The sequence below is a fragment of the Denticeps clupeoides genome, chromosome 5 (genome assembly GCF_900700375.1).
Source record: "Denticeps clupeoides chromosome 5, fDenClu1.1, whole genome shotgun sequence".
In the NCBI taxonomy this organism is placed as follows: Eukaryota; Metazoa; Chordata; class Actinopteri; order Clupeiformes; family Denticipitidae; genus Denticeps; species Denticeps clupeoides.
In genome coordinates, this window is record NC_041711.1 from 5,057,662 (window position 1) to 5,081,071 (window position 23,410).

Sequence of the window (23,410 nt, forward strand, 5' to 3'; positions counted from 1 at the left end):
ATTCAATAAGACTGAACACACTATCACAGGGGGCACCAGGATTTGAACCTGGGACCTCTTGATCTGCAGTCAAATGCTCTACCACTGAGCTATACCCCCACAATTTTTTTGGCTGAGTTCACATTATTAACAGTTTTGTAAAAGTAAATTAATCCTTTTTTTCTTTAACTTTTGAGGTTATTATTCCTAGAAAAATAGACTTTAAATGACATCTCTATTACGAAAGTCCTATTTAAATAATAATGAACACACTATCACAGGGGGCACCAGGATATGAACCTGGGACCTCTTAATCTGCAGTCAAATGCTCTACCACTGAGCTATACCCCCACAACACTTTTGCTAACAACACATTGAAAACGGTTTTGTAAAACAGCCAACTGATAGTCATACATTTGTTGACCATGAATGCACACGAATACTTTAAAAAATTTAAATAAACAAATTAAATGTACTCTTCCACGGTGGCATTAGGAGTTGATCACATTATCACACTTTATTAACAGTTTTGTAAAAGAGCCAAATGTCAATCGACAATTCCTGGAACGTAAAAGCACATGTTTCCTTTTTTTCTTGAACTTTTGAGGTTATTATTACTAGAAAAAGGGAATTTCTATGACATCTCTATTAGGAAAATCCCTTAAAAAATTCAATAAGAATGAACACACTATCACAGGGGGCACCAGGATTTGAACCTGGGACCTCTTGATCTGCAGTCAAATGCTCTACCACTGAGCTATACCCCCACAACTTTTTTGCTGAGTTCACATTATTAACAGTTTTGTAAAAGTAATTAATCCTTTTTTTCTTTAACTTTTGAGGTTATTATTACTAGAAAAATAGACTTTACATGACATCTCTATTAGGAAAGTCCTGTTTAAATAATAATGAACACACAGGGGGCACCAGGATTTGAACCTGGGACCTCTTGATCTGCAGTCAAATGCTCTACCACTGAGCTATACCCCCACAAATTTTTGGCTGAGTTCACATTATTAACAGTTTTGTAAAAGTAAATGAATCCTTTTCGTCTTTAACTTTTGAGGTTATTATTCCTAGAAAAATAGACTTTACATGACATCTCTATTAGGAAAGTCCTATTTAAATAATAATGAACACACTATCACAGGGGGCACCAGGATTTGAACCTGGGACCTCTTGATCTGCAGTCAAATGCTCTACCACTGAGCTATACCCCCACAACACTTTTGCTGACAACACATTGAAAACGGTTTTGTAAAAGAGCCAACTGATAGTCATACATTTGTTGACCATGAATGCACACGATTACTTTAGAAAATAAAAACAAAAAAAATTAAATGTACTTTTCCAAGGGGGCATTAGGAGTTGATCACATTATCACACCTTATTAACAGTTTTGTAAAAGAGCCAAATGTCAATCGACAATTCCTGGAACGTAAAAGCACATGTTTCCTTTTTTTCTTGAACTTTTGAGGTTATTATTACTAGAAAAAGGGAATTTCTATGACATCTCTATTAGGAAAATGCCTAAAAAAATTCAATAAGAATGAACACACTATCACAGGGGGCACCAGGATTTGAACCTGGGACCTCTTGATCTGCAGTCAAATGCTCTACCACTGAGCTATACCCCCACAACTTTTTGGCTGAGTTCACATTATTAACAGTTTTGTAAAAGTAAATGAATCCTTTTTTTCTTTAACTTTTGAGGTTATTATTCCTAGAAAAATAGACTTTAAATGACATCTCTATTAGCAAAGTCCTATTTAAATAATAATGAACACACTATCACAGGGGGCACCAGGATTTGAACCTGGGACCTCTTGATCTGCAGTCAAATGCTCTACCACTGAGCTATACCCCCACAACACTTTTGCTGACAACACATTGAAAACGGTTTTGTAAAAGAGCCAACTGATAGTCATATATTTGTTGACCATGAATGCACACGAATACTTTAGAAAATAAAAACAAAAAAAATTAAATGTACTTTTCCAAGGGGGCATTAGGAGTTGATCACATTATCACACCTTATTAACAGTTTTGTAACAAAGCCAAATGTCAATCGACAATTCCTGGAACGTAAAAGGACATGTTTCCTTTTTTTCTTGAACTTTTGAGGTTATTATTACTAGAAAAAGGGAATTTCTAAGACATCTCTATTAGGAACATCCCTTAAAAAATTCAATAAGAATGAACACACTATCACAGGGGGCACCAGGATTTGAACCTGGGACCTCTTGATCTGCAGTCAAATGCTCTACCACTGAGCTATACCCCCACAACACTTTTGCTGACAACACATTGAAAACGGTTTTGTAAAAGAGCAAACTGATAGTCATACATTTGTTGACCATGAATGCACACGAATACTTTAAAAAATTTAAATAAACAAATTAAATGTACTCTTCCACGGTGGCATTAGGAGTTGATCACATTATCACACTTTATTAACAGTTTTGTAAAAGAGCCAAATGTCAATCGACAATTCCTGGAACGTAAAAGCACATGTTTCCTTTTTTTCTTGAACTTTTGAGGTTATTATTACTAGAAAAAGGGAATTTCTATGACATCTCTATTAGGAAAATCCCTTAAAAAATTCAATAAGAATGAACACACTATCACAGGGGGCACCAAGATTTGAACCTGGGACCTCTTGATCTGCAGTCAAATGCTCTACCACTGAGCTATACCCCCACAACTTTTTTGCTGAGTTCACATTATTAACAGTTTTGTAAAAGTAATTAATCCTTTTTTTCTTTAACTTTTGAGGTTATTATTACTAGAAAAATAGACTTTACATGACATCTCTATTAGGAAAGTCCTGTTTAAATAATAATGAACACACAGGGGGCACCAGGATTTGAACCTGGGACCTCTTGATCTGCAGTCAAATGCTCTACCACTGAGCTATACCCCCACAAATTTTTGGCTGAGTTCACATTATTAACAGTTTTGTAAAAGTAAATGAATCCTTTTCTTCTTTAACTTTTGAGGTTATTATTCCTAGAAAAATAGACTTTACATGACATCTCTATTAGGAAAGTCCTATTTAAATAATAATGAACACACTATCACAGGGGGCACCAGGATTTGAACCTGGGACCTCTTGATCTGCAGTCAAATGCTCTACCACTGAGGTATACCCCCACAACATTTTTGCTGACAACACATTGAAAACGGTTTTGTAAAAGAGCCAACTGATAGTCATACATTTGTTGACCATGAATGCACACGATTACTTTAGAAAATAAAAACAAAAAAACTTAAATGTACTTTTCCAAGGGGGCATTAGGAGTTGATCACATTATCACACTTTATTAACAGTTTTGTAAAAGAGCCAAATGTCAATCGACAATTCCTGGAACGTAAAAGCACATGTTTCCTTTTTTTCTTGAACTTTTGAGGTTATTATTACTAGAAAAGGGAATTTCTATGACATCTCTATTAGGAAAATGCCTAAAAAAATTCAATAAGAATGAACACACTATCACAGGGGGCACCAGGATTTGAACCTGGGACCTCTTGATCTGCAGTCAAATGCTCTACCACTGAGCTATACCCCCACAACTTTTTGGCTGAGTTCACATTATTAACAGTTTTGTAAAAGTAAATGAATCCTTTTTTTCTTTAACTTTTGAGGTTATTATTCCTAGAAAAATAGACTTTAAATGACATCTCTATTAGCAAAGTCCTTTTTAAATAATAATGAACACACTATCACAGGGGGCACCAGGATTTGAACCTGGGACCTCTTGATCTGCAGTCAAATGCTCTACCACTGAGCTATACCCCCACAACACTTTTGCTGACAACACATTGAAAACGGTTTTGTAAAAGAGCCAACTGATAGTCATATATTTGTTGACCATGAATGCACACGAATACTTTAGAAAATAAAAACAAAAAAAATTAAATGTACTTTTCCAAGGGGGCATTAGGAGTTGATCACATTATCACACCTTATTAACAGTTTTGTAACAAAGCCAAATGTCAATTGACAATTCCTGGAACGTAAAAGGACATGTTTCTTGAACTTTTGAGGTTATTATTACTAGAAAAAGGGAATTTCTAAGACATCTCTATTAGGAACATCCCTTAAAAAATTCAATAAGAATGAACACACTATCACAGGGGGCACCAGGATTTGAACCTGGGACGTCTTGACTGAGCTAAACCCCCATAACACTTTCACTGACAACACAATGAAAACGGTTTTGTAAACAAAAAAAAAAATCAATGCTCGTATACAGGGGGCACCTGGATTTGAACCTGGGACCTCTTGATCTTCAGTCAAATGCTCTACCACTGAGCTATTCCCCCACATCTTTTTGCTTGAGTTCACATCCTTAACAGTTTTGTAAAAGAGCCAAAAGGCAGTCGACAATTCCTGGAACCTGAAAGTAAATGATCCTTATTTTGACAACACATTGAAAACTGTTTTGTAAAAGAGCCAACTGACAGTCATACATTTGTTGACCGTAAATGCACACGAATACTTAAAAAAATTAAAATAAACAATATAAATGTACTCTTCCAAGGTTGCACTAGGAGTTGATCACATTATCACACATTATTGACAGTTTTATACAAAAGCCAAATGTCAATCGACAAATCCTGGAACGTAAAAGCACATGTTTCCTTTTTTTCTTGATCTTTTGGGGTTATTATTCCTAGAAAAAGGGAATTTCTATGACATCTCTATTAGAAAAATGCCTTAAAAAATTCAATAAGAATAAAAACACTATCACAGGGGGCACCAGGATTTGAAATTGGGACCTCTTGATCTGCAGTCAAATGCTCTACCACTGAGCTATACCCCCACAACTTTTTGGCTGAGTTCACATTATTAACAGTTTTGTAAAAGTAAATGAATCCTTTTTTTCTTTAACTTTTGAGGTTATTATTCCTAGAAAAATAGACTTTAAATGACATCTCTATTAGGAAAGTCCTATTTAAATAATAATGAACACACTATCACAGGGGGCACCAGGATTTGAACCTGGGACCTCTTGATCTGCAGTCAAATGCTCTACCACTGAGCTATACCCCCACAACACTTTTGCTGACAACACATTGAAAACGGTTTTGTAAAACAGCCAACTGATAGTCATACATTTGTTGACCATGAATGCACACGAATACTTTAAAAAATTTAAATAAACAAATTAAATGTACTCTTCCACGGTGGCATTAGGAGTTGATCACATTATCACACTTTATTAACAGTTTTGTAAAAGAGCCAAATGTCAATCGACAATTCCTGGAACGTAAAAGCACATGTTTCCTTTTTTTCTTGAACTTTTGAGGTTATTATTACTAGAAAAAGGGAATTTCTATGACATCTCTATTAGGAAAATCCCTTAAAAAATTCAATAAGAATGAACACACTATCACAGGGGGCACCAAGATTTGAACCTGGGACCTCTTGATCTGCAGTCAAATGCTCTACCACTGAGCTATACCCCCACAACTTTTTTGCTGAGTTCACATTATTAACAGTTTTGTAAAAGTAATTAATCCTTTTTTTCTTTAACTTTTGAGGTTATTATTACTAGAAAAATAGACTTTACATGACATCTCTATTAGGAAAGTCCTGTTTAAATAATAATGAACACACAGGGGGCACCAGGATTTGAACCTGGGACCTCTTGATCTGCAGTCAAATGCTCTACCACTGAGCTATACCCCCACAAATTTTTGGCTGAGTTCACATTATTAACAGTTTTGTAAAAGTAAATGAATCCTTTTTGTCTTTAACTTTTGAGGTTATTATTCCTAGAAAAATAGACTTTACATGACATCTCTATTAGGAAAGTCCTATTTAAATAATAATGAACACACTATCACAGGGGGCACCAGGATTTGAACCTGGGACCTCTTGATCTGCAGTCAAATGCTCTACCACTGAGCTATACCCCCACAACACTTTTGCTGACAACACATTGAAAACGGTTTTGTAAAAGAGCCAACTGATAGTCATACATTTGTTGACCATGAATGCACACGATTACTTTAGAAAATAAAAACCAAAAAAATTAAATGTACTTTTCCAAGGGGGCATTAGGAGTTGATCACATTATCACACTTTATTAACAGTTTTGTAAAAGAGCCAAATGTCAATCGACAATTCCTGGAACGTAAAAGCACATGTTTCCTTTTTTTCTTGAACTTTTGAGGTTATTATTACTAGAAAAAGGGAATTTCTATGACATCTCTATTAGGAAAATGCCTAAAAAAATTCAATAAGAATGAACACACTATCACAGGGGGCACCAGGATTTGAACCTGGGACCTCTTGATCTGCAGTCAAATGCTCTACCACTGAGCTATACCCCCACAACATTTTGGCTGAGTTCACATTATTAACAGTTTTGTAAAAGTAAATGAATCCTTTTTTTCTTTAACTTTTGAGGTTATTATTCCTAGAAAAATAGACTTTAAATGACATCTCTATTAGCAAAGTCCTATTTAAATAATAATGAACACACTATCACAGGGGGCACCAGGATTTGAACCTGGGACCTCTTGATCTGCAGTCAAATGCTCTACCACTGAGCTATACCCCCACAACACTTTTGCTGACAACACATTGAAAACGGTTTTGTAAAAGAGCCAACTGATAGTCATATATTTGTTGACCATGAATGCACACGAATACTTTAGAAAATAAAAACAAAAAAAATTAAATGTACTTTTCCAAGGGGGCATTAGGAGTTGATCACATTATCACACTTTATTAACAATTTTGTAACAAATCCAAATGTCAATCGACAATTCCTGGAACGTAAAAGCACATGTTTCCTTTTTTTCTTGAACTTTTGAGGTTATTATTACTAGAAAAATGGAATTTCTATGACATCTCTATTAGGAAAATGCCTTAAAAAATTCAATAAGAATAAAAACACTATCAAAGGGGGCACCAGGATTTGAACCTGGGACCTCTTGATCTGCAGTCAAATGCTCTACCACTGAGCTATACCCCCACAACTTTTTGGCTGAGTTCACATTATTAACAGTTTTGTAAAAGTAAATTAATCCTTTTTTTCTTTAACTTTTGAGGTTATTATTTCTAGAAAAATAGACTTTACATGACATCTCTATTAGGAAAGTCCTATTTAAATAATAATGAACACACTATCACAGGGGGCACCAGGATTTGAACCTGGGACCACTTGATATGCAGTCAAATGCTCTACCACTGAGCTATACCCCCACAACACTTTTGCTGACAACACATTGAAAACGGTTTTGTAAAAGAGCCAACTGATAGTCATACATTTGTTGACCATGAATGCACACGAATACTTTAGAAAAAAAAAAAAATAATTAAATGTACTCTTCCAAGGTGGCACTAGGAGTTGATCACATTATCATACATTATTGACAGTTTTATACAAAAGCCAAATGTCAATCGACAAATCCTGGAACGTAAAAGCACATGTTTCCTTTTTTTCTTGATCTTTTGGGGTTATTATTCCTAGAAAAAGGGAATTTCTATGACATCTCTATTAGGAAAATCCCTTAAAAGATTCAATAAGAATAAACACACTATCACAGGGGGCACCAGGATTTGAACCTGGGACCTCTTGATCTGCAGTCAAATGCTCTACCACTGAGCTATACCCCCACAACACTTTTGCTGACAACACATTGAAAACGGTTTTGTAAAAGAGCCAACTGACAGTCATACCTTTGTTGACCATGAATGCACACGAATACTTTAAAAAATTTAAATAAACAAATTAAATGTACTCTTCCACGGTGGCATTGGGAGTTGATCACATTATCACAGTTTATTAACAGTTTTGTAACAAAGCCAAATGTCAATAGACAATTCCTGGAACGTAAAAGCACATGTTTCCTTTTTTTCTTGAACTTTCGAGGTTATTATTACTAGAAAAAGGGAATTTCTAAGACATCTCTATTAGGAAAATCCCTTAAAAAATTCAATAAGAATGAACACACTATCACAGGGGGCACCAGGATTTGAACCTGGGACCTCTTGATCTGCAGTCAAATGCTCTACCACTGAGCTATACCGCCACAATTTTTTTGGCTGAGTTCACATTATTAACAGTTTTGTAAAAGTAAATTAATCCTTTTTTTCTTTAACTTTTGAGGTTATTATTCCTAGAAAAATAGACTTTAAATGACATCTCTATTACGAAAGTCCTATTTAAATAATAATGAACACACTATCACAGGGGGCACCAGGATTTGAACCTGGGACCTCTTGATCTGCAGTCAAATGCTCTACCACTGAGCTATACCCCCACAACACGTTTGCTGACAACACATTGAAAACGGTTTTGTAAAACAGCCAACTGATAGTCATACATTTGTTGACCATGAATGCACACGAATACTTTAAAAAATTTAAATAAACAAATTAAATGTACTCTTCCACGGTGGCATTAGGAGTTGATCACATTATCACACTTTATTAACAGTTTTGTAAAAGAGCCAAATGTCAATCGACAATTCCTGGAACGTAAAAGCACATGTTTCCTTTTTTTCTTGAACGTTTGAGGTTATTATTACTAGAAAAAGGGAATTTCTATGACATCTCTATTAGGAAAATCCCTTAAAAAATTCAATAAGAATGAACACACTATCACAGGGGGCACCAAGATTTGAACCTGGGACCTCTTGATCTGCAGTCAAATGCTCTACCACTGAGCTATACCCCCACAACTTTTTTGCTGAGTTCACATTATTAACAGTTTTGTAAAAGTAATTAATCCTTTTTTTCTTTAACTTTTGAGGTTATTATTACTAGAAAAATAGACTTTACATGACATCTCTATTAGGAAAGTCCTGTTTAAATAATAATGAACACACAGGGGGCACCAGGATTTGAACCTGTGACCTCTTGATCTGCAGTCAAATGCTCTACCACTGAGCTATACCCCCACAAATTTTTGGCTGAGTTCACATTATTAACAGTTTTGTAAAAGTAAATGAATCCTTTTCTTCTTTAACTTTTGAGGTTATTATTCCTAGAAAAATAGACTTTACATAACATCTCTATTAGGAAAGTCCTATTTAAATAATAATGAACACACTATCACAGGGGGCACCAGGATTTGAACCTGGGACCTCTTGATCTGCAGTCAAATGCTCTACCACTGAGCTATACCCCCACAACACTTTTGCTGACAACACATTGAAAACGGTTTTGTAAAAGAGCCAACTGATAGTCATACATTTGTTGACCATGAATGCACACGATTACTTTAGAAAATAAAAACAAAAAAAATTAAATGTACTTTTCCAAGGGGGCATTAGGAGTTGATCACATTATCACACTTTATTAACAGTTTTGTAAAAGAGCCAAATGTCAATCGACAATTCCTGGAACGTAAAAGCACATGTTTCCTTTTTTTCTTGAACTTTTGAGGTTATTATTACTAGAAAAGGGAATTTCTATGACATCTCTATTAGGAAAATGCCTAAAAAAATTCAATAAGAATGAACACACTATCACAGGGGGCACCAGGATTTGAACCTGGGACCTCTTGATCTGCAGTCAAATGCTCTACCACTGAGCTATACCCCCACAACACTTTTGCTGACAACACATTGAAAACGGTTTTGTAAAAGAGCCAACTGATAGTCATACATTTGTTGACCATGAATGCACACGAATACTTTAAAAAATTTAAATAAACAAATTAAATGTACTCTTCCACGGTTGCATTAGGAGTTGATCACATTATCACACTTTATTAACAGTTTTGTAACAAAGCCAAATGTCAATCAACAATTCCTGGAACGTAAAAGCACGTTTCCTTTTTTTCTTGAACTTTTGAGGTTATTATTACTAGAAAAATGGAATTTCTATGACATCTCTATTAGGAAAATGCCTTAAAAAATTCAATAAGAATAAAAACACTATCACAGGGGGCACCAGGATTTGAACCTGGGACCTCTTGATCTGCAGTCAAATGCTCTACCACTGAGCTATACCCCCACAACTTTATGGCTGAGTTCACATTATTAACAGTTTTGTAAAAGTAAATGAATCCTTTTTTTCTTTAACTTTTGAGGTTATTATTCCTAGAAAAATAGACTTTAAATGACATCTCTATTAGGAAAGTCCTGTTTAAATAATAATGAACACACTATCACAGGGGGCACCAGGATTTGAACCTGGGACCTCTTGATCTGCAGTCAAAAGCTCTACCACTGAGCTATACCCCCACAAATTTTTGGCTGAGTTCACATTATTAACAGTTTTGTAAAAGTAAATGAATCCTTTTCTTCTTTAACTTTTGAGGTTATTATTCCTAGAAAAATAGACTTTACATGACATCTCTATTAGGAAAGTCCTATTTAAATAATAATGAACAAACTATCACAGGGGGCACCAGGATTTGAACCTGGGACCTCTTGATCTGCAGTCAAATGCTCTACCACTGAGCTATACCCCCACAACACTTTTGCTGACAACACATTGAAAACGGTTTTGTAAAAGAGCCAACTGATAGTCATACATTTGTTGACCATGAATGCACACGATTACTTCAGAAAATAAAATAAAAAAAAATTAAATGTACTTTTCCAAGGGGGCATTAGGAGTTGATCACATTATCACACCTTATTAACAGTTTTGTAACAAAGCCAAATGTCAATCGACAATTCCTGGAACGTAAAAGGACATGTTTCCTTTTTTTCTTGAACTTTTCAGGTTATTATTACTAGAAAAAGGGAATTTCTAAGACATCTCTTTTAGGAACATCCCTTAAAAAATTCAATAAGAATGAACACACTATCACAGGGGGCACCAGGATTTGAACCTGGGACGTCTTGACTGAGCTAAACCCACACAACACTTTCACTGACAACACAATGAAAACGGTTTTGTAAACAAAAAAAAATCAATGCTCGTATACAGGGGGCACCTGGATTTGAACCTGGGACCTCTTGATCTGCAGTCAAATGCTCTACCACTGAGCTATACCCCCACAACACTTTTGCTGACAACACATTGAAAACAGTTTTGTAAAAGAGCCAACTGACAGTAATACTTTTGTTGACCATGAATGCACACGAATACTTTAAAAAATTTAAATAAACAAATTAAATGTACTCTTCCACGGTGGCATTAGGAATTGATCACATTATCACACTTTATTAACAGTTTTGTAACAAAGCCAAATATCAATCGACAATTTCTGGAACGTAAAAGCACATGTTTCCTTTTTTTCTTGAACTTTTGAGGTTATTATTACTAGAAAAAGGGAATTTCTAAGACATCTCTATTAGGAAAATCCCTTAAAAGATTCAATAAGAATAAACACACTATCACAGGGGGCACCAGGATTTGAACCTGGGACCTCTTGATCTGCAGTCAAATGCTCTACCACTGAGCTATACCCCCACAAACCTTTTGCTGACAACCCATTAAAAACGGTTTTGTAAAAGAGCCAACTGACAGTCATACATTTGTTGACCATGAATGCACACGAATACTTTAAAAAATTTAAATAAACAAATTAAATGTACTCTTCCACGGTGGCATTAGGAGTTGATCACATTATCACACTTTATTAACAGTTTTGTAAAAGAGCCAAATGTCAATCGACAATTCCTGGAACGTAAAAGCACATGTTTCCTTTTTTTCTTGAACTTTTGAGGTTATTATTACTAGAAAAAGGGAATTTCTATGACATCTCTATTAGGAAAATGCCTTAAAAAATTCAATAAGAATGAACACACTATCACAGGGGGCACCAGGATTTGAACCTGGGACCTCTTGATCTGCAGTCAAATGCTCTACCACTGAGCTATACCCCCACAACACTTTTGCTGACAACACATTGAAAACGGTTTTGTAAAAGAGCCAACTGATAGTCATACATTTGTTGACCATGAATGCACACGAATACTTTAGAAAAAAAAAAAAAAAAATTAAATGTACTTTTCCAAGGGGGCATTAGGAGTTGATCACATTATCACACCTTATTAACAGTTTTGTAACAAAGCCAAATGTCAATTGACAATTCCTGGAACGTAAAAGGACATGTTTCCTTTTTTTCTTGAACTTTTGAGGTTATTATTACTAGAAAAAGGGAATTTCTAAGACATCTCTATTAGGAACATCCCTTAAAAAATTCAATAAGAATGAACACACTATCACAGGGGGCACCAGGATTTGAACCTGGGACGTCTTGACTGAGCTAAACCCCCACAACACTTTCACTGACAACACAATGAAAACGGTTTTGTAAAAAAAAAAAAATCAATGCTCGTATACAGGGGGCACCTGGATTTGAACCTGGGACCTCTTGATCTGCAGTCAAATGCTCTACCACTGAGCTATACCCCCACAACACTTTTGCTGACAACACATTGAAAACAGTTTTGTAAAAGAGCCAACTGACAGTAATACTTTTGTTGACCATGAATGCACACGAATACTTTAAAAAATTTAAATAAACAAATTAAATGTACTCTTCCACGGTGGCATTAGGGGTTGATCACATTATCACACTTTATTAACAGTTTTGTAACAAAGCCAAATGTCAATCGACAATTTCTGGAACGTAAAAGCACATGTTTCCTTTTTTTCTTGAACTTTTGAGGTTATTATTACTAGAAAAAGGGAATTTCTAAGACATCTCTATTAGGAACATCCCTTAAAATATTCAATAAGAATGAACACACTATCACAGGGGGCACCAGGATTTGAACCTGGGACGTCTTGACTGAGCTAAACCCACACAACACTTTCACTGACAACACAATGAAAACGGTTTTGTAAACAAAAAAAATCAATTCTCGTATACAGGGGGCACCTGGATTAGAACCTGGGACCTCTTGATCTGCAGTCAAATGCTCTACCACTGGGCTATACCCCCACATCTTTTTGCTTGAGTTTACATCCTTAACAGTTTTGTAAAAGAGCCAAAAGGCAGTCGACAATTCCTGGAACATGAAAGTAAATGATCCTTATTTTGACAACACATTGAAAACTGTTTTGTAAAAGAGCCAACTGACAGTCATACATTTGTTGACCGTAAATGCACACGAATACTTAAAAAAATTAAAATAAACAAATTAAATGTACTCTTCCAAGGTTGCACTAGGAGTTGATCACATTATCACACATTATTGACAGTTTTATACAAAAGCCAAATGTCAATCGACAAATCCTGGAACGTAAAAGCACATGTTTCCTTTTTTTCTTGATGTTTTGGGGTTATTATTCCTAGAAAAAGGGAATTTCTATGACATCTCTATTAGGAAAATCCCTTAAAAGATTCAATAAGAATAAACACACTATCACAGGGGGCACCAGGATTTGAACCTGGGACCTCTTGATCTGCAGTCAAATGCTCTACCACTGAGCTATACCCCCACAACACTTTTGCTGACAACACATTGAAAACGGTTTTGTAAAAGAGCAAACTGATAGTCATACATTTGTTGACCATGAATGCACACGAATACTTTAGAAAAATTTAAATAAACAAATTAAATGTACTCTTCCACGGTGGCATTAGGAGTTGATCACATTATCACACTTTATTAACAGTTTTGTAACAAAGCCAAATGTCAATCGACAATTCCTGGAACGTAAAAGCACATGTTTCCTTTTTTTCTTGAACTTTTGAGGTTATTATTACTAGAAAAATGGAATTTCTATGACATCTCTATTAGGAAAATGCCTTAAAAAATTCAATAAGAATGAACACACTATCACAGGTGGCACCAAGATTTGAACCTGGGACCTCTTGATCTGCAGTCAAATGCTCTACCACTGAGCTATACCCCCACAACTTTTTTGCTGAGTTCACATTATTAACAGTTTTGTAAAAGTAAATTAATCCTTTTTTTCTTGAACTTTTGAGGTTATTATTACTAGAAAAATAGACTTTACATGACATCTCTATTAGGAAAGTCCTGTTTAAATAATAATGAACACACAGGGGGAACCAGGATTTGAACCTGGGACCTCTTGATCTGCAGTCAAATGCTCTACCACTGAGCTATACCCCCACAACACTTTTGCTGACAACACATTGAAAACGGTTTTGTAAAAGAGCCAACTGATAGTCATACATTTGTTGACCATGAATGCACACGATTATTTTAGAAAATAAAAACAAAAAAAATTAAATGTACTTTTCCAAGGGGGCATTAGGAGTTGATCACATTATCACACTTTATTAACAGTTTTGTAACAAAGCCAAATGTCAATCGACAATTCCTGGAATGTAAAAGGACATGTTTCCTTTTTTTCTTGAACTTTTGAGGTTATTATTACTAGAAAAAGGGAATTTCTAAGACATCTCTATTAGGAACATCCCTTAAAAAATTCAATAAGAATGAACACACTATCACAGGGGGCACCTGGATTTGAACCTGGGACCTCTTGATCTGCAGTCAAATGCTCTACCACTGAGCTATTCCCCCACATCTTTTTGCTTAAGTTCACATCCTTAACAGTTTTGTAAAAGAGCCAAAAGGCAGTCGACAATTCCTGGAACCTGAAAGTAAATGATCCTTATTTTGACAACACATTGAAAACTGTTTTGTAAAAGAGCCAACTGACAGTCATACATTTGTTGACCGTAAATGCACACGAATACTTAAAAAAATTAAAATAAACAAATTAAATGTACTCTTCCAAGGTTGCACTAGGAGTTGATCACATTATCACACATTATTGACAGTTTTATACAAAAGCCAAATGTCAATCGACAAATCCTGGAACGTAAAACCACATGTTTCCTTTTTTTCTTGATCTTTTGGGGTTATTATTCCTAGAAAAAGGGAATTTCTATGACATCTCTATTAGGAAAATCCCTTAAAAGATTCAGTAAGAATAAACACACTATCACAGGGGGCACCAGGATTTGAACCTGGGACCTCTTGATCTGCAGTCAAATGCTCTACCACTGAGCTATACCCCCACAACACTTTTGCTGACAACACATTGAAAACGGTTTTGTAAAAGAGCCAACTGACAGTAATACTTTTGTTGACCATGAATGCACACGAATACTTTAAAAAATTTAAATAAACAAATTAAATGTACTCTTCCACGGTGGCATTAGGGGTTGATCACATTATCACACTTTATTAACAGTTTTGTAACAAAGCCAAATGTCAATCGACAATTCCTGGAATGTAAAAGGACATGTTTCCTTTTTTTCTTGAACTTTTGAGGTTATTATTACTAGAAAAAGGGAATTTCTAAGACATCTCTATTAGGAACATCCCTTAAAAAATTCAATAAGAATGAACACACTATCACAGGGAGCACCAGGATTTGAACCTGGGACGTCTTGACTGAGCTAAACCCACACAACACTTTCACTGACAACACAATGAAAACGGTTTTGTAAACAAAAAAAAATCAATGCTCGTATACAGGGGGCACCTGGATTTGAACCTGGGACCTCTTGATCTGCAGTCAAATGCTCTACCACTGAGCTATACCCCCACATCTTTTTGCTTGAGTTCACATGCTTAACAGTTTTGTAAAAGAGCCAAAAGGCAGTCGGCAATTCCTGGAACCTTAAAGTAAATGATCCTTATTTTGACAACACATTGAAAACTGTTTTGTAAAAAAGCCAACTGACAGTCATACATTTGTTGACCGTAAATGCACACGAATACTTAAAAAAATTAAAATAAACAATTTAAATGTACTCTTCCAAGGTAGCACTAGGAGTTGATCACATAAAAACACATTATTGACAGTTTTATACAAAAGCCAAATGTCAATCGACAAATCCTGGAACGTAAAAGCACATGTTTCCTTTTTTTCTTGATCTTTTGGGGTTATTATTCCTAGAAAAAGGGAATTTCTATGACATCTCTATTAGGAAAATCCCTTAAAAGATTCAATAAGAATAAACACACTACCACAGGGGGCACCAGGATTTGAACCTGGGACCTCTTGATCTGCAGTCAAATGCTCTACCACTGAGCTATACCCCCACAAACCTTTTGCTGACAACCCATTAAAAACGGTTTTGTAAAAGAGCCAACTGACAGTCATACATTTGTTGACCATGAATGCACACGAATACTTTAAAAAATTTAAATAAACAAATTAAATGTACTCTTCCACGGTGGCATTGGGAGTTGATCACATTATCACAGTTTATTAACAGTTTTGTAACAAAGCCAAATGTCAATAGACAATTCCTGGAACGTAAAAGCACATGTTTCCTTTTTTTCTTGAACTTTTGAGGTTATTATTACTAGAAAAAGGGAATTTCTAAGACATCTCTATTAGGAAAATCCCTTAAAAAATTCAATAATAATGAACACACTATCACAGGGGGCACCAGGATTTGAACCTGGGACCTCTTGATCTGCAGTCAAATGCTCTACCACTGAGCTATACCCCCACAACACTTTTGCTAACAACACATTGAAAACGGTTTTGTAAAACAGCCAACTGATAGTCATACATTTGTTGACCATGAATGCACACGAATACTTTAAAAAATTTAAATAAACAAATTAAATGTACTCTTCCACGGTGGCATTAGGAGTTGATCACATTATCACACTTTATTAACAGTTTTGTAAAAGAGCCAAATGTCAATCGACAATTCCTGGAACGTAAAAGCACATGTTTCCTTTTTTTCTTGAACTTTTGAGGTTATTATTACTAGAAAAAGGGAATTTCTATGACATCTCTATTAGGACAATCCCTTAAAAAATTCAATAAGAATGAACACACTATCACAGGGGGCACCAAGATTTGAACCTGGGACCTCTTGATCTGCAGTCAAATGCTCTACCACTGAGCTATACCCCCACAACTTTTTTGCTGAGTTCACATTATTAACAGTTTTGTAAAAGTAATTAATCCTTTTTTTCTTTAACTTTTGAGGTTATTATTACTAGAAAAATAGACTTTACATGACATCTCTATTAGGAAAGTCCTGTTTAAATAATAATGAACACACAGGGGGCACCAGGATTTGAACCTGTGACCTCTTGATCTGCAGTCAAATGCTCTACCACTGAGCTATACCCCCACAAATTTTTGGCTGAGTTCACATTATTAACAGTTTTGTAAAAGTAAATGAATCCTTTTCTTCTTTAACTTTTGAGGTTATTATTCCTAGAAAAATAGACTTTACATAACATCTCTATTAGGAAAGTCCTATTTAAATAATAATGAACACACTATCACAGGGGGCACCAGGATTTGAACCTGGGACCTCTTGATCTGCAGTCAAATGCTCTACCACTGAGCTATACCCCCACAACACTTTTGCTGACAACACATTGAAAACGGTTTTGTAAAAGAGCCAACTGATAGTCATACATTTGTTGACCATGAATGCACACGATTACTTTAGAAAATAAAAACAAAAAAAATTAAATGTACTTTTCCAAGGGGGCATTAGGAGTTGATCACATTATCACACTTTATTAACAGTTTTGTAAAAGAGCCAAATGTCAATCGACAATTCCTGGAACGTAAAAGCACATGTTTCCTTTTTTTCTTGAACTTTTGAGGTTATTATTACTAGAAAAGGGAATTTCTATGACATCTCTATTAGGAAAATGCCTAAAAAAATTCAATAAGAATGAACACACTATCACAGGGGGCACCAGGATTTGAACCTGGGACCTCTTGATCTGCAGTCAAATGCTCTACCACTGAGCTATACCCCCACAACTTTTTGGCTGAGTTCACATTATTAACAGTTTTGTAAAAGTAAATGAATCCTTTTTTTCTTTAACTTTTGAGGTTATTATTCCTAGAAAAATAGACTTTAAATGACATCTCTATTAGCAAAGTCCTTTTTAAATAATAATGAACACACTATCACAGGGGGCACCAGGATTTGAACCTGGGACCTCTTGATCTGCAGTCAAATGCTCTACCACTGAGCTATACCCCCACAACACTTTTGCTGACAACACATTGAAAACGGTTTTGTAAAAGAGCCAACTGATAGTCATATATTTGTTGACCATGAATGCACACGAATACTTTAGAAAATAAAAACAAAAAAAATTAAATGTACTTTTCCAAGGGGGCATTAGGAGTTGATCACATTATCACACCTTATTAACAGTTTTGTAACAAAGCCAAATGTCAATTGACAATTCCTGGAACGTAAAAGGACATGTTTCTTGAACTTTTGAGGTTATTATTACTAGAAAAAAGGAATTTCTAAGACATCTCTATTAGGAACATCCCTTAAAAAATTCAATAAGAATGAACACACTATCACAGGGGGCACCAGGATTTGAACCTGGGACGTCTTGACTTAGCTAAACCCCCACAACACTTTCACTGACAACACAATGAAAACGGTTTTGTAAACAAAAAAAAATCAATGCTCGTATACAGGGGGCACCTGGATTTGAACCTGGAACCTCTTGATCTGCAGTCAAATGCTCTACCACTGAGCTATACCCCCACATCTTTTTGCTTGAGTTCACATCCTTAACAGTTTTGTAAAAGAGCCAAAAGGCAGTCGACAATTCCTGGAACCTGAAAGTAAATGATCCTTATTTTGACAACACATTGAAAACTGTTTTGTAAAAAAGCCAACTGACAGTCATACATTTGTTGACCGTAAATGCACACGAATACTTAAAAAAATTAAAATAAACAAATTAAATGTACTCTTCCAAGGTGGCACTAGGAGTTGATCACATTATCACACATTATTGACAGTTTTATACAAAAGCCAAATGTCAATCGACAAATCCTGGAACGTAAAAGCACATGTTTCCTTTTTTTCTTGATCTTTTGGGGTTATTATTCCTAGAAAAAGGGAATTTCTATGACATCTCTATTAGGAAAATCTCTTAAAAAATTCAATAAGAATGAACACACTATCACAGGGGGCACCAGGATTTGAACCTGGGACCTCTTGATCTGCAGTCAAATGCTCTACCACTGAGCTATACCCCCACAACACTTTTGCTGACAACACATTGAAAACGGTTTTGTAAAAGAGCCAACTGATAGTCATACATTTGTTGACCATGAATGCACACGAATACTTTAGAAAAAAAAATAAAAAAATTAAATGTACTTTTCCAAGGGGGCATTAGGAGTTGATCACATTATCACACCTTATTAACAGTTTTGTAACAAAGCCAAATGTCAATCGACAATTCCTGGAACGTAAAAGGACATGTTTCCTTTTTTTCTTGAACTTTTGAGGTTATTATTACTAGAAAAAAGGAATTTCTAAGACATCTCTATTAGGAACATCCCTTAAAAAATTCAATAAGAATGAACACACTATCACAGGGAGCACCAGGATTTGAACCTGGGACGTCTTGACTTAGCTAAACCCCCACAACACTTTCACTGACAACACAATGAAAACGGTTTTGTAAACAAAAAAAAATCAACGCTCGTATACAGGGGGCACCTGGATTTGAACCTGGAACCTCTTGATCTGCAGTCAAATGCTCTACCACTGAGCTATACCCCCACATCTTTTTGCTTGAGTTCACATCCTTAACAGTTTTGTAAAAGAGCCAAAAGGCAGTCGACAATTCCTGGAACCTGAAAGTAAATGATCCTTATTTTGACAACACATTGAAAACTGTTTTGTAAAAAAGCCAACTGACAGTCATACATTTGTTGACCGTAAATGCACACGAATACTTAAAAAAATTAAAATAAACAAATTAAATGTACTCTTCCAAGGTGGCACTAGGAGTTGATCACATTATCACACATTATTGACAGTTTTATACAAAAGCCAAATGTCAATCGAAAAATCCTGGAACGTAAAAGCACATGTTTCCTTTTTTTCTTGATCTTTTGGGGTTATTATTCCTAGAAAAAGGGAATTTCTATGACATCTCTATTAGGAAAATCCCTTAAAAGATTCAATAAGAATAAACACACTATCACAGGGGGCACCAGGATTTGAACCTGGGACCTCTTGATCTGCAGTCAAATGCACTACCACTGAGCTATACCCCCACAACACTTTTGCTGACAACACATTGAAAACGGTTTTGTAAAAGAGCCAACTGATAGTCATACATTTGTTGACCATGAATGCACACGAATACTTTAAAAAATTTAAATAAACAAATTAAATGTACTCTTCCACGGTTGCATTAGGAGTTGATCACATTATCACACTTTATTAACAGTTTTGTAACAAAGCCAAATGTCAATCAACAATTCCTGGAACGTAAAAGCACGTTTCCTTTTTTTCTTGAACTTTTGAGGTTATTATTACTAGAAAAATGGAATTTCTATGACATCTCTATTAGGAAAATGCCTTAAAAAATTCAATAAGAATAAAAACACTATCACAGGGGGCACCAGGATTTGAACCTGGGACCTCTTGATCTGCAGTCAAATGCTCTACCACTGAGCTATACCCCCACAACTTTTTGGCTGAGTTCACATTATTAACAGTTTTGTAAAAGTAAATGAATCCTTTTTTTCTTTAACTTTTGAGGTTATTATTCCTAGAAAAATAGACTTTAAATGACATCTCTATTAGGAAAGTCCTGTTTAAATAATAATGAACACACTATCACAGGGGGCACCAGGATTTGAACCTGGGACCTCTTGATCTGCAGTCAAAAGCTCTACCACTGAGCTATACCCCCACAAATTTTTGGCTGAGTTCACATTATTAACAGTTTTGTAAAAGTAAATGAATCCTTTTCTTCTTTAACTTTTGAGGTTATTATTCCTAGAAAAATAGACTTTACATGACATCTCTATTAGGAAAGTCCTATTTAAATAATAATGAACAAACTATCACAGGGGGCACCAGGATTTGAACCTGGGACCTCTTGATCTGCAGTCAAATGCTCTACCACTGAGTTATACCCCCACAACACTTTTGCTGACAACACATTGAAAACGGTTTTGTAAAAGAGCCAACTGATAGTCATACATTTGTTGACCATGAATGCACACGATTACTTCAGAAAATAAAATAAAAAAAAATTAAATGTACTTTTCCAAGGGGGCATTAGGAGTTGATCACATTATCACACCTTATTAACAGTTTTGTAACAAAGCCAAATGTCAATCGACAATTCCTGGAACGTAAAAGGACATGTTTCCTTTTTTTCTTGAACTTTTCAGGTTATTATTACTAGAAAAAGGGAATTTCTAAGACATCTCTTTTAGGAACATCCCTTAAAAAATTCAATAAGAATGAACACACTATCACAGGGGGCACCAGGATTTGAACCTGGGACGTCTTGACTGAGCTAAACCCACACAACACTTTCACTGACAACACAATGAAAACGGTTTTGTAAACAAAAAAAAATCAATGCTCGTATACAGGGGGCACCTGGATTTGAACCTGGGACCTCTTGATCTGCAGTCAAATGCTCTACCACTGAGCTATACCCCCACAACACTTTTGCTGACAACACATTGAAAACAGTTTTGTAAAAGAGCCAACTGACAGTAATACTTTTGTTGACCATGAATGCACACGAATACTTTAAAAAATTTAAATAAACAAATTAAATGTACTCTTCCACGGTGGCATTAGGAATTGATCACATTATCACACTTTATTAACAGTTTTGTAACAAAGCCAAATATCAATCGACAATTTCTGGAACGTAAAAGCACATGTTTCCTTTTTTTCTTGAACTTTTGAGGTTATTATTACTAGAAAAAGGGAATTTCTAAGACATCTCTATTAGGAAAATCCCTTAAAAGATTCAATAAGAATAAACACACTATCACAGGGGGCACCAGGATTTGAACCTGGGACCTCTTGATCTGCAGTCAAATGCTCTACCACTGAGCTATACCCCCACAAACCTTTTGCTGACAACCCATTAAAAACGGTTTTGTAAAAGAGCCAACTGACAGTCATACATTTGTTGACCATGAATGCACACGAATACTTTAAAAAATTTAAATAAACAAATTAAATGTACTCTTCCACGGTGGCATTAGGAGTTGATCACATTATCACACTTTATTAACAGTTTTGTAAAAGAGCCAAATGTCAATCGACAATTCCTGGAACGTAAAAGCACATGTTTCCTTTTTTTCTTGAACTTTTGAGGTTATTATTACTAGAAAAAGGGAATTTCTATGACATCTCTATTAGGAAAATGCCTTAAAAAATTCAATAAGAATGAACACACTATCACAGGGGGCACCAGGATTTGAACCTGGGACCTCTTGATCTGCAGTCAAATGCTCTACCACTGAGCTATACCCCCACAACACTTTTGCTGACAACACATTGAAAACGGTTTTGTAAAAGAGCCAACTGATAGTCATACATTTGTTGACCATGAATGCACACGAATACTTTAGAAAAAAAAAAAAAAAAATTAAATGTACTTTTCCAAGGGGGCATTAGGAGTTGATCACATTATCACACCTTATTAACAGTTTTGTAACAAAGCCAAATGTCAATTGACAATTCCTGGAACGTAAAAGGACATGTTTCCTTTTTTTCTTGAACTTTTGAGGTTATTATTACTAGAAAAAGGGAATTTCTAAGACATCTCTATTAGGAACATCCCTTAAAAAATTCAATAAGAATGAACACACTATCACAGGGGGCACCAGGATTTGAACCTGGGACGTCTTGACTGAGCTAAACCCCCACAACACTTTCACTGACAACACAATGAAAACGGTTTTGTAAAAAAAAAAAAATCAATGCTCGTATACAGGGGGCACCTGGATTTGAACCTGGGACCTCTTGATCTGCAGTCAAATGCTCTACCACTGAGCTATACCCCCACAACACTTTTGCTGACAACACATTGAAAACAGTTTTGTAAAAGAGCCAACTGACAGTAATACTTTTGTTGACCATGAATGCACACGAATACTTTAAAAAATTTAAATAAACAAATTAAATGTACTCTTCCACGGTGGCATTAGGGGTTGATCACATTATCACACTTTATTAACAGTTTTGTAACAAAGCCAAATGTCAATCGACAATTTCTGGAACGTAAAAGCACATGTTTCCTTTTTTTCTTGAACTTTTGAGGTTATTATTACTAGAAAAAGGGAATTTCTAAGACATCTCTATTAGGAACATCCCTTAAAAAATTCAATAAGAATGAACACACTATCACAGGGGGCACCAGGATTTGAACCTGGGACGTCTTGACTGAGCTAAACCCACACAACACTTTCACTGACAACACAATGAAAACGGTTTTGTAAACAAAAAAAATCAATTCTCGTATACAGGGGGCACCTGGATTAGAACCTGGGACCTCTTGATCTGCAGTCAAATGCTCTACCACTGGGCTATACCCCCACATCTTTTTGCTTGAGTTTACATCCTTAACAGTTTTGTAAAAGAGCCAAAAGGCAGTCGACAATTCCTGGAACATGAAAGTAAATGATCCTTATTTTGACAACACATTGAAAACTGTTTTGTAAAAGAGCCAACTGACAGTCATACATTTGTTGACCGTAAATGCACACGAATACTTA

The 23,410-nt window shown here is 35.5% G+C and overlaps 37 non-coding genes across 37 annotated transcripts; all 37 read right to left on the bottom strand.

Annotated features, from left to right (window-relative positions):
- Nucleotides 1–27: 27 nt before the first annotated feature.
- On the bottom strand, nucleotides 28–99 carry trnac-gca (transfer RNA cysteine (anticodon GCA)). The gene has a single exon. It is a non-coding gene; the product is annotated as a tRNA-Cys (tRNA).
- Nucleotides 100–674: 575 nt separating this feature from the next.
- Nucleotides 675–746, bottom strand: trnac-gca (transfer RNA cysteine (anticodon GCA)). The gene has a single exon. It is a non-coding gene; the product is annotated as a tRNA-Cys (tRNA).
- A 151-nt stretch (nucleotides 747–897) lies between these two features.
- trnac-gca (transfer RNA cysteine (anticodon GCA)) lies at nucleotides 898–969 on the bottom strand. Its single transcript has one exon. It is a non-coding gene; the product is annotated as a tRNA-Cys (tRNA).
- Nucleotides 970–1,127: 158 nt separating this feature from the next.
- Nucleotides 1,128–1,199, bottom strand: trnac-gca (transfer RNA cysteine (anticodon GCA)). Its single transcript has one exon. It is a non-coding gene; the product is annotated as a tRNA-Cys (tRNA).
- Nucleotides 1,200–1,544: 345 nt separating this feature from the next.
- Nucleotides 1,545–1,616, bottom strand: trnac-gca (transfer RNA cysteine (anticodon GCA)). Its single transcript has one exon. It is a non-coding gene; the product is annotated as a tRNA-Cys (tRNA).
- Nucleotides 1,617–1,774: 158 nt separating this feature from the next.
- Nucleotides 1,775–1,846, bottom strand: trnac-gca (transfer RNA cysteine (anticodon GCA)). The gene has a single exon. It is a non-coding gene; the product is annotated as a tRNA-Cys (tRNA).
- Nucleotides 1,847–2,191: 345 nt separating this feature from the next.
- trnac-gca (transfer RNA cysteine (anticodon GCA)) lies at nucleotides 2,192–2,263 on the bottom strand. The gene has a single exon. It is a non-coding gene; the product is annotated as a tRNA-Cys (tRNA).
- Nucleotides 2,264–2,830: 567 nt separating this feature from the next.
- On the bottom strand, nucleotides 2,831–2,902 carry trnac-gca (transfer RNA cysteine (anticodon GCA)). Its single transcript has one exon. It is a non-coding gene; the product is annotated as a tRNA-Cys (tRNA).
- Nucleotides 2,903–3,476: 574 nt separating this feature from the next.
- trnac-gca (transfer RNA cysteine (anticodon GCA)) lies at nucleotides 3,477–3,548 on the bottom strand. Its single transcript has one exon. It is a non-coding gene; the product is annotated as a tRNA-Cys (tRNA).
- Nucleotides 3,549–3,706: 158 nt separating this feature from the next.
- trnac-gca (transfer RNA cysteine (anticodon GCA)) lies at nucleotides 3,707–3,778 on the bottom strand. Its single transcript has one exon. It is a non-coding gene; the product is annotated as a tRNA-Cys (tRNA).
- A 1,185-nt stretch (nucleotides 3,779–4,963) lies between these two features.
- On the bottom strand, nucleotides 4,964–5,035 carry trnac-gca (transfer RNA cysteine (anticodon GCA)). Its single transcript has one exon. It is a non-coding gene; the product is annotated as a tRNA-Cys (tRNA).
- A 567-nt stretch (nucleotides 5,036–5,602) lies between these two features.
- Nucleotides 5,603–5,674, bottom strand: trnac-gca (transfer RNA cysteine (anticodon GCA)). The gene has a single exon. It is a non-coding gene; the product is annotated as a tRNA-Cys (tRNA).
- A 158-nt stretch (nucleotides 5,675–5,832) lies between these two features.
- On the bottom strand, nucleotides 5,833–5,904 carry trnac-gca (transfer RNA cysteine (anticodon GCA)). Its single transcript has one exon. It is a non-coding gene; the product is annotated as a tRNA-Cys (tRNA).
- A 345-nt stretch (nucleotides 5,905–6,249) lies between these two features.
- On the bottom strand, nucleotides 6,250–6,321 carry trnac-gca (transfer RNA cysteine (anticodon GCA)). The gene has a single exon. It is a non-coding gene; the product is annotated as a tRNA-Cys (tRNA).
- Nucleotides 6,322–6,479: 158 nt separating this feature from the next.
- Nucleotides 6,480–6,551, bottom strand: trnac-gca (transfer RNA cysteine (anticodon GCA)). Its single transcript has one exon. It is a non-coding gene; the product is annotated as a tRNA-Cys (tRNA).
- Nucleotides 6,552–6,896: 345 nt separating this feature from the next.
- Nucleotides 6,897–6,968, bottom strand: trnac-gca (transfer RNA cysteine (anticodon GCA)). The gene has a single exon. It is a non-coding gene; the product is annotated as a tRNA-Cys (tRNA).
- A 572-nt stretch (nucleotides 6,969–7,540) lies between these two features.
- Nucleotides 7,541–7,612, bottom strand: trnac-gca (transfer RNA cysteine (anticodon GCA)). The gene has a single exon. It is a non-coding gene; the product is annotated as a tRNA-Cys (tRNA).
- A 575-nt stretch (nucleotides 7,613–8,187) lies between these two features.
- Nucleotides 8,188–8,259, bottom strand: trnac-gca (transfer RNA cysteine (anticodon GCA)). The gene has a single exon. It is a non-coding gene; the product is annotated as a tRNA-Cys (tRNA).
- Nucleotides 8,260–9,056: 797 nt separating this feature from the next.
- On the bottom strand, nucleotides 9,057–9,128 carry trnac-gca (transfer RNA cysteine (anticodon GCA)). The gene has a single exon. It is a non-coding gene; the product is annotated as a tRNA-Cys (tRNA).
- Nucleotides 9,129–9,472: 344 nt separating this feature from the next.
- Nucleotides 9,473–9,544, bottom strand: trnac-gca (transfer RNA cysteine (anticodon GCA)). Its single transcript has one exon. It is a non-coding gene; the product is annotated as a tRNA-Cys (tRNA).
- Nucleotides 9,545–9,886: 342 nt separating this feature from the next.
- Nucleotides 9,887–9,958, bottom strand: trnac-gca (transfer RNA cysteine (anticodon GCA)). Its single transcript has one exon. It is a non-coding gene; the product is annotated as a tRNA-Cys (tRNA).
- Nucleotides 9,959–10,116: 158 nt separating this feature from the next.
- On the bottom strand, nucleotides 10,117–10,188 carry trnac-gca (transfer RNA cysteine (anticodon GCA)). Its single transcript has one exon. It is a non-coding gene; the product is annotated as a tRNA-Cys (tRNA).
- Nucleotides 10,189–10,346: 158 nt separating this feature from the next.
- On the bottom strand, nucleotides 10,347–10,418 carry trnac-gca (transfer RNA cysteine (anticodon GCA)). The gene has a single exon. It is a non-coding gene; the product is annotated as a tRNA-Cys (tRNA).
- Nucleotides 10,419–11,296: 878 nt separating this feature from the next.
- Nucleotides 11,297–11,368, bottom strand: trnac-gca (transfer RNA cysteine (anticodon GCA)). The gene has a single exon. It is a non-coding gene; the product is annotated as a tRNA-Cys (tRNA).
- A 344-nt stretch (nucleotides 11,369–11,712) lies between these two features.
- trnac-gca (transfer RNA cysteine (anticodon GCA)) lies at nucleotides 11,713–11,784 on the bottom strand. Its single transcript has one exon. It is a non-coding gene; the product is annotated as a tRNA-Cys (tRNA).
- Nucleotides 11,785–13,276: 1,492 nt separating this feature from the next.
- trnac-gca (transfer RNA cysteine (anticodon GCA)) lies at nucleotides 13,277–13,348 on the bottom strand. The gene has a single exon. It is a non-coding gene; the product is annotated as a tRNA-Cys (tRNA).
- Nucleotides 13,349–14,834: 1,486 nt separating this feature from the next.
- trnac-gca (transfer RNA cysteine (anticodon GCA)) lies at nucleotides 14,835–14,906 on the bottom strand. Its single transcript has one exon. It is a non-coding gene; the product is annotated as a tRNA-Cys (tRNA).
- Nucleotides 14,907–15,867: 961 nt separating this feature from the next.
- Nucleotides 15,868–15,939, bottom strand: trnac-gca (transfer RNA cysteine (anticodon GCA)). Its single transcript has one exon. It is a non-coding gene; the product is annotated as a tRNA-Cys (tRNA).
- A 344-nt stretch (nucleotides 15,940–16,283) lies between these two features.
- On the bottom strand, nucleotides 16,284–16,355 carry trnac-gca (transfer RNA cysteine (anticodon GCA)). Its single transcript has one exon. It is a non-coding gene; the product is annotated as a tRNA-Cys (tRNA).
- A 797-nt stretch (nucleotides 16,356–17,152) lies between these two features.
- Nucleotides 17,153–17,224, bottom strand: trnac-gca (transfer RNA cysteine (anticodon GCA)). Its single transcript has one exon. It is a non-coding gene; the product is annotated as a tRNA-Cys (tRNA).
- A 344-nt stretch (nucleotides 17,225–17,568) lies between these two features.
- trnac-gca (transfer RNA cysteine (anticodon GCA)) lies at nucleotides 17,569–17,640 on the bottom strand. Its single transcript has one exon. It is a non-coding gene; the product is annotated as a tRNA-Cys (tRNA).
- A 158-nt stretch (nucleotides 17,641–17,798) lies between these two features.
- Nucleotides 17,799–17,870, bottom strand: trnac-gca (transfer RNA cysteine (anticodon GCA)). Its single transcript has one exon. It is a non-coding gene; the product is annotated as a tRNA-Cys (tRNA).
- A 953-nt stretch (nucleotides 17,871–18,823) lies between these two features.
- Nucleotides 18,824–18,895, bottom strand: trnac-gca (transfer RNA cysteine (anticodon GCA)). Its single transcript has one exon. It is a non-coding gene; the product is annotated as a tRNA-Cys (tRNA).
- A 1,374-nt stretch (nucleotides 18,896–20,269) lies between these two features.
- trnac-gca (transfer RNA cysteine (anticodon GCA)) lies at nucleotides 20,270–20,341 on the bottom strand. Its single transcript has one exon. It is a non-coding gene; the product is annotated as a tRNA-Cys (tRNA).
- A 158-nt stretch (nucleotides 20,342–20,499) lies between these two features.
- On the bottom strand, nucleotides 20,500–20,571 carry trnac-gca (transfer RNA cysteine (anticodon GCA)). Its single transcript has one exon. It is a non-coding gene; the product is annotated as a tRNA-Cys (tRNA).
- Nucleotides 20,572–21,679: 1,108 nt separating this feature from the next.
- Nucleotides 21,680–21,751, bottom strand: trnac-gca (transfer RNA cysteine (anticodon GCA)). The gene has a single exon. It is a non-coding gene; the product is annotated as a tRNA-Cys (tRNA).
- Nucleotides 21,752–22,095: 344 nt separating this feature from the next.
- On the bottom strand, nucleotides 22,096–22,167 carry trnac-gca (transfer RNA cysteine (anticodon GCA)). Its single transcript has one exon. It is a non-coding gene; the product is annotated as a tRNA-Cys (tRNA).
- Between the last annotated feature and the right edge of the window lie 1,243 nt (nucleotides 22,168–23,410).